The 8552-nt window shown below is 36.9% G+C and overlaps 1 non-coding gene across 1 annotated transcript; it reads right to left on the reverse strand.

Annotated features, from left to right (window-relative positions):
- Positions 1–2479: 2479 nt before the first annotated feature.
- TRNAN-GUU lies at positions 2480–2553 on the reverse strand. Its single transcript has one exon. It is a non-coding gene; the product is annotated as a tRNA-Asn (tRNA).
- Positions 2554–8552: the final 5999 nt, after the last annotated feature.

Below are 8552 nucleotides of genomic sequence, written 5' to 3' on the forward strand. Positions count from 1 at the left end.
AGAATTGAAAGCAAGGTTTTGAAGAGATATTTGCACACCCATGTTCATAGCAGTGCTATTCACAATTGCCAAAGGGTGGAAGCAACTGAAATGTCCATTGGCAAAAGAATGGATAAGTTAAATATGGTATATACAATGAAATATTATGCAGCCTTAAAAAAAGAGAGAGAAAATCTTGTCACATACTACAACATGGATGAAACTTGAGGACATTATGCTGAATGAAATAAACCAGTCACAAAAAGACACATACTTGGGCCGGCCCCGTGGCACACTCGGGAGAGTGAGGCGCTTGGGAGTGCAGCAGCGCTCCCGCCACGGGTTCGGATCCTGTATAGGGATGGCCGGTGCACTCACTGGCTGAGCGCGGTGCGGGTGACACCAAGCCAAGGGTTGCGATCCCCTTACCGGTCACAAAAAAGACACATACTTGGGCCGGCCCCGTGGCACACTCGGGAGAGTGAGGCGCTGGGGAGTGCAGCAGCGCTCCCGCCACGGGTTCGGATCCTGTATAGGGATGGCCGGTGCACTCACTGGCTGAGCGCGGTGCGGGTGACACCAAGCCAAGGGTTGCGATCCCCTTACCGGTCACAAAAAAGACACATACTTTATGATTCCACCTATATGAGGTACCTAGAGTAGTCAGTCGTAGAGACAGAAAGTAGAAGGGTGGTTGCCAGGGGCTGGGGGAAGAGGGCAATGGGGAGTCGTCGTTTCACGGGTGCAGAGTTTCCATTTTACATGATGAGAAGAGTTCTGGAGACTGGTAACCCAGCAATGTGGATGTCCTTAATACTACTGAAGTGCACACTTAAAATGGTTAAGACTGTAAATTTTATATGTGTATTTTACCACAATTAGAAACTGAATAAAAAAGGAGTCCCTAAAATCTAGAAGAGGAGTCATGCACAAGCCCCCTACTGAGGAATTTCTGCCAGATATTAGGGTGGTGGAGACAAAGCAAGGCGTCACTAGGGACCATCTCAGAGCCACCCTCCTTGACACTCTGACACAGAGAAGATGAAAACCAAAAACGGGAGGAGGAGAGGTGACAGGACCTGCAGGGATCCCCTCTGTGGAATTTCCGGAGAAATCCCAGCAGCAGCTAACCTACTTCCAATTAAGGCTTTCTAACCCACCCTCAAGCCCACCAGGAAAGAATCTGGGCATAAACCACTGGGCACTTCATAGTGTAGCTTCATCAAACCCAGTGAAGACACCCCATGCTGAATAACTACAGTCTCAGATCCACCTCATCCACCATGGGCTGCGGGATCAGTGATCAGCTGACGTATTAGTCCATTTTGTGTTGCTGTAACAATACCTGAAACTGGGTAATTTATAAAGAACAGAGGTTTATTTGGCTTATGATTCTGGGAGGGCTGCATCTGACACAGTCCTCAGGCTGCTTCTACTCATGGCAGAAAGCGGCGAGTACAAGCAGATCACATGGCAAGAGGAAGCAAGAGAGAGAGAGGAGGTGCCAGGGTCTACTAAACAACCAGCTCTCACGGGAACTCACTCATTAATCCCCCCACCTGGGGAGAGCATTAATCCATTCATGAGGGTTCCGCCCCCATGACTCAAAACATCTTCCAGCACTGCCACATTGGGGATCAAATTTCCACATGAGTTTTGGAGGGAACAACACATCCAAAATCTGTCAAGCTGATAAACTTATAACAGCCAGCCCCTCCACTTTCTGAGGAAGCAGCTCTTGACATCATTTTAAGGTATATGCCAGACCAAACACAACTTTCCTTATTGTGAATGAGTATATAAAGCACATGGTGGGGCAAAGGAAACAGTGGGTAACAAACAAAGGAGCTAAGCGTGCCACTTGCAATTCAGACAAGGAACGTATGAAGCACAGTCTTACTCTAGGAACCTCAAATAAATTTTAGACACACTCTACCTTGTGTGCTGAATAAAAAAAGACAACAAGAACAGAGTAAAATAGAAAGGGAAGCTCAAGGAATTAAGAAGAGAGTGCAAGTAATCAAATAATGCCACTGCAGAATCAAAGCCAGTATCAGAAGCAGTAAATAGCAGAAACATCAGTGCAGAAAACCAAGTGATGCAAAAAATAAGTATCTATAAAACTCAAAGGAGGAAAATTAATAGACTAAAATAATCAAAAAAAGAGATAATTATGGAAAGCAAACAATAGAAATATATGGATAACTGTCATCCCAAAAAGAGATGAGGCTGATGGAACATATCGAGCAAAAAATTTCCTATTATTAAGAACTAAATCTGTAGATTGAAAGTACAGACCATGTACCTACCAAACAATTAAAAGACACTAAAACATAGATATTGCCTGGAATAATCCTGAATTTCAAAGGTGAAAGAAGAATGATACAGGCATTCAGGAAGGTAGGGTGGGAGAGAAGGGGGAAATCAAGCACAAAAGTAAAATATCATGTGGCCGATGAATTATTTCCTACAATATTGTTTTGTTTTGTTTTTTGTCGGCTGGCCAGTACAGGGATTGAACCCTTGACCTTGGTGCCAACAGCACCATGCTCTAACCAACTAAGCTAACCGGCCAGCCCTATATTGTACAGTATTAACAACATAAGACTACAGAATATCTATAGAGTACTAAGGGATAAAATATATAACCACAAAATATTCATCCAAGCTGACATTCACATGAGAAGGAATCAAAAATACCTTCTTAGTTACACAAGAGTACTTAGTGGGAAAAAAAAACCGTAATTAGATGAAAGAAGAAACAAAACACATCAGTTATTATAATAAATATAAATAGGGATAAAGTTCCATATTAAAAAACAGACCCTCAGACTCAGAATTTTTACATATAAAGAACTACACACTATCCAAAAGAAATATAGCTATTTTTTAAAAGGGCATAGAAAGATCAAAAGTAAAGTAAATATGTAAAACTATACCAGGTAACTTCCAACAACAGAAAGCAAGAAGTGCTTTATACAAATCACTAGAATTAAAGATGAAAGCAGGGAATGTAGTATAAAAATCAGAAAAACTAGAACTGAAAGTAGCAAGCATAAAACAGGTCAAGGAGGGCCTAGTTTTACAAATTAAGGGTACAATCCACAATAAAATGTAGCAGGCAGGTATATTTCTGTTAAATAACCTAGCAGTAAAATATATAAAGCAAAAGGTAAAATCAAAAGAAATATTATAGTATCGGAAGACATTAACAGACTCTCAATTTCTTAAAGTAATAAATGGAAAACCTTAACATGATTAGGGCCCTATGGGGAATCCAAAAATCCAAAAAATATCATTAATATAGTCAATGATACATAAAATTGAGATATGAGGGTACTTCAACAAGTTCATGGAAGATTTATACTACCTTTTAATTCTGTTTTTCAATGAACTTGTTGAAGTACCCTTGTATATGTGTATATAGCAAACAGTAAACCCTAAAAACAGAAATTACTTCTTCTGCAAATGAAACATTTATACAAATTAATATTTAAAAAGAAATCCAAAAATTTCAAAAAATCACCAAAAACAAAACTATTACTGGCAACATTTGAATTAAAAATGAATTAAAATAAACACATATTAAGAAAAGGAATCACACAAATATTGAAATTATACTTAGGCCAAAGAGAACATCAAAATTAAAATTATAGAATACTTAGGGGAGAAAATAATAACAATACCTCTGCTGTGGTTTGACTGTCCCCACAAGCTCACGTTGGAACTTAATCTCCAATATAGTATTTGAAAGGTGGGGCCTTTAGAGGTGATTGGATCATGAGAACTACACTACTCTGAATGGATTAATCCATTCATGGACTAGTGGATTAGTGGTTTAATGGCTTATCAGAGAGAAGACTGTTGGCTTCACGAGGAGAACAAATGAGCACATAAAATGCTCTTACCCAGCCCTCGTTACACGATACCCCCTTGTTGCCATGGGACTTTGTAGAGAGTTCCCACCAAGAAGAAATCCTTCATCAGATGTGCCCCTGGACCTTGGTCTTCCCAGCCTCCAAAACTGTAAGAAATAAATCCTGGTTTTTTATACCTTACCACCCAGTTTCAGGTATTCTGTTATAATCAACAGAGAAATGACTAATACAACTTGGATGTGGCCAAAGATGCACCCAGAGGAAAATTCATTATGTACTTTTATTACTAACAGAAAAAAATACATAAATAAGCATTCAATTCAAGAATTTTTTAAAAATCTAAAAAAAGCAGAAGGGTGGATTTATTTAATATTAAAGATTAAAAATTTAGAAATATTTTAGGTAGTTAGAATTGATAAATAACTTTAAAAGTTTAAAGAGGAGGGTGCGAAAACAATAAAATAGCCCTGGATACTACCCATTCAAGCCCAGAAAAAATGCAACTACCAAAAAATCAGATTAGGAAATGGAACCATACAGAAGACATTAAAAAATAACATTATGTTCCGTTCTATGCAAATACAGTTCAAATTCTTCATGAACTGAATAAATTTCTAAGAAAATGTAAATGATCAAAACTGTCTTGAGAAAAGCAAAAGCCAAAAAGTTATTAAAGAAAGAATTACAGTGGAAAATAATTATATCCAAAAAACTAATAAGACAGAGAGTTTTAATGGCAAGTTATTTTAAACTTTCAAAAGATAGATAATTTCTGTGCAATATAAATCATTCCAGGGAGGGACCACAAATAAACATCTGTCATACACATTTACATTTTTATAAAATACTAAATTGTTTACACATGATAAGGTCTCAGAATCCTTCTCAACACAGCAATCTCAGCAGCCACTACCAATAAGTACAAAATTTGAAATGTATTTATCCTCCATGTTCCAGATCATTGAAAATGATGAAAAGCTTTCCAATTTATAACCTACTATACTAGCATAACCCCCATTAAAAAATGACAAAAATAGCACACTAAAAATGAAACCACAGGGCAATTTCACTAATAAATATAGATACAAAACACTGCAAAATGGACCCAGGATGTATTAAAAGAATGAAATACCATAAACAAAATGGGTTCCTTCCAGGATCATTTAATATTAGGAAATCTGTTAATATAATTCATCACATCAGCAGATCAAAGAAGAAAACCATATGGCCATCTGGGCACATAATGAAAAGGCATTTGTTAAAAATTCATCATCCTCCCCCCCCATTACTAAATAGCTTTATAGTGAAGGAGGGGGATGACTCATACTCCATTGTAAAAGAAAAATTCAAATACAGAAAAATGAAAAGAAATCACTCCTAGATCATACCACTCACCTCCACCTTGATAAAATTTAAAAAATAAAAAAACTCTTAGCAACTCAGGATGCTTACTTAGTGATAAAGAATATATGGAGGGTCTTCAAAAAGTTCTGAAAAGATTCTTATGATCTTTTAACTCTTTTTTTCCACAAACTTTTTGAAGTACCCACATATTTCTGAAACCAAAATAAAACATCATACTTGATTACAAAACACTAGAATCCTTCCCACTAAAATAAAAAATAAGACAATACTTGTTACCCCTGCTATTACTAAAATTGTTTTAAAAAGTCTAGTTGATGCATAAGAAGAAACAAAAAGGGACAATACTGTAAAAAAAAGAAGGAAAATGAATGTTATTTGCATATGATATTATTGTCTACATAGACACAGCAAGAAACTATGAGTATTAAGAAGATAAGTTATCCACTAACAAAATGACCACATAAAAACCAATAGCTTTTCTATGTGCCTGCATTAATTAGGCAAAACATACAATGAGGGAAATGACCCCATTCATAACTGCAATGAAAAATATCATCTAGGGAAACAGTTAAAAATAAATGTCCAAAACTTGGACAAAAACTACAAAACTTTACTGTGAATCACATGAAGTATGAATGAGGAAAGAGACCATACTCCTGGGCAAAAAAACATAACATTGTGAGAATGTCCTTCTTATCCAAGTCAATCTATAAATTTCATACAATTACAATTACAAATACAAAGCCAAGCTCAAATGCCACTTCCTCCAAGAAGTTGCTCTGGATTTCCTTCTCCAGGATTCATCTTTCCCTCCACCACCCTTGGCAACCAGTCTTGAAACACCGAACTTTCTACGGCACATACAGATGGCTGTGAACAGAATTCTTGTTGATTCAGCACCTTGGTACCTATGAAGGGTCACTGCCCATAGTTGGCACTGATACGCAATAGATGGCCTGGTGGATGAATAAATTCAGAAGGTGTTTAGGATCTTGAAAGACAAAAGATAATCATCCAAAAATGAACTGTCACCATAAATGCAGAAACACTAGTTATTAGAGAATTCTGCCTAATAAAATATGAGATTACAAATTAATTTACTGAAAAATTAATATTTGCCTGAATAAATAATGCAAGGGCAGAAATGATATTAATAGAGATCATCTTGGAGAGATGTGAAATTATGTGGCTTTTCTTTTTTGCATATATACTCAAGTTTTCCTCATTGAACATAAACCCCTGTCATAATTACAAAGCCATTAAAACGTTTTTTAAAGAATGTACTATTTTCTTTTCCAAATCAACAGAGGTTCCCAAAGCCTAGAACCAATAAATGAAAGGCAAAATATAAAGAAATGTGTTAAACTAATATCTACTCTTGACTCAGTCATCTCTCTTTGGGAATATATCAAAAAGAGATGGTTTTAAAGTATCAAAAATATTTTATACATGGAAGATGTTCATTATAGTGTAATTTTATAAAAACAAAAAATCAGAACCAAACTAAATGTCCAACAATAGAGTATGGGTTAAAAAAAACTATGTTCATTCTCTTCTGTGAAAATTACATAGTCTTGGGCCGGCCCGGTGGCACACTGGAGAGTGCGCCGCTTGGGAAGCGCGGCGGCACTCCCACCGAGGGTTCGGATCCCATGTGGAGACCGGTTCCCCCCCCCCCCCCCCCCCCCCCCCCCCCCCCCCCCCCCCCCCCCCGGTGTGGGTGCAACACTGAGGGTTGCGATCCCGTTGCCGGTCAGTAAAAAAAAAAGACAAAAAGGAAAAAAAAATTATGTAGTCTTGAAAAATGACTATTAGGAAGACAAAGCAGCTAAACAGAAAAGGTGGGGGGAAGAAAAGGCAGGAGCAAAACTAATACATTATGATTTAAATAATAAAAATATGCTTTATAACTAGAAGGAGATGTGCCAAATTTTAATGGTGAATATAAAGGGGTTGAAATTTATTTAGGACGGTCCTTTTATTTTCTTATTTTCTGATTTCTGATTTCTCTGTAATATCATCAATTATTTAAAAGTTAACTTATTAAAACAAATACTAGCATGCACCTAACTGCAGCCAGGGAAATATTTTAAATAAGCCATGATTATTGCTTCCCATACAATTCAATAAGCATGTAATAGCATCACTCTACCAGGCACTGTATAGTCCCTAAGGAAAGATATTCATGCATCCATGAGACACAGTGTGTTGTTAAAGAAACTCCATAGGCTTTGGGGTTGGACAGACCCAGGCTCCAGTCTCTGCTCTGCCACTTCCTACAGCAAGTTATCTGGCCTCATTGAACCTCAGCTTCCTTATCTGTAATGGCATTGATGCCAGTCTGGGTAACAAATCAAGTTACCCAGTGAAGTGAAGGAGCCCACCAGAAAGCTGCCCCAACTTACTGAGCACTGCAGGTAGTAATTTACATGCTATTTCAGAAATCTCCTCTTAAGACATAATTCTAGTGTTAATGTTTATTTTAAAGTGAAGAGATTAAAACAGTGTGATACCTGTACATGAAGAGAACACAATGGAGTCCAGAAATAAACTTAAGTATATGGAAATTAAATATAAAATAAAGATGGCATTTCAGATCAGGGAGGAAAAGATGGATCATTCAATTACTGGCGTTATAGAAAGGAGCTCACCATTTGGGGAAAAATAGAGCCTGATCCCTATATGCCTCCTTTAAACTAAATATATTCCGGATAGATAAATTATTCAAATATGAGAACACAAAACTTAGAGAAAATAATAGAAGAAATAAGGATGAATATTTTTATAAATCATTTTGTTCGTTTGTTTCCAGGTATTTCATATTATAAACTATTTTACATGAGTGCTTAAGCACATATTGCATGGTATACAGGCATAAGTATTTCTTGTATGTATGCTCCCAGAAGACAAACTGCTGTTTTGTTAGGTTACATTTTTTTAGGTTACTTTTTTTTTGGTTAGGTTACTTTTTTCCTTTTACCACCTTAACCATTTTTAAACATACAGTTCAGTAGTGTTAAGTATAGTCACAGTGCTATGCAGCAAATCTCTAGAACTTTTTCATCTTGCAATACTGAAACTCTATACCCACTGAACAACTCCCCATTCCCCTTTCCCCAGCCCCTGGCAACCACCATTCTACTTTCTGTTTCTGCAATGGACTTAAGATACCACATGAGTGAAATCATACAATGTGTCTTTTGGTGACTGGCTTATTTCCCTTACAATAATGTCCTCAAGGTTCATGCAAGTTGTAGCATATGACAGGATTTCTTTTTTTTTTTTTTAAGGTTAAATAATATTCCACTGTACGTATATCCCAAATTTGTT

This window comes from Galeopterus variegatus, unplaced genomic scaffold, assembly GCF_000696425.1.
Source record: "Galeopterus variegatus unplaced genomic scaffold, G_variegatus-3.0.2 Scaffold4537, whole genome shotgun sequence".
NCBI lineage: Eukaryota > Metazoa > Chordata > Mammalia > Dermoptera > Cynocephalidae > Galeopterus > Galeopterus variegatus.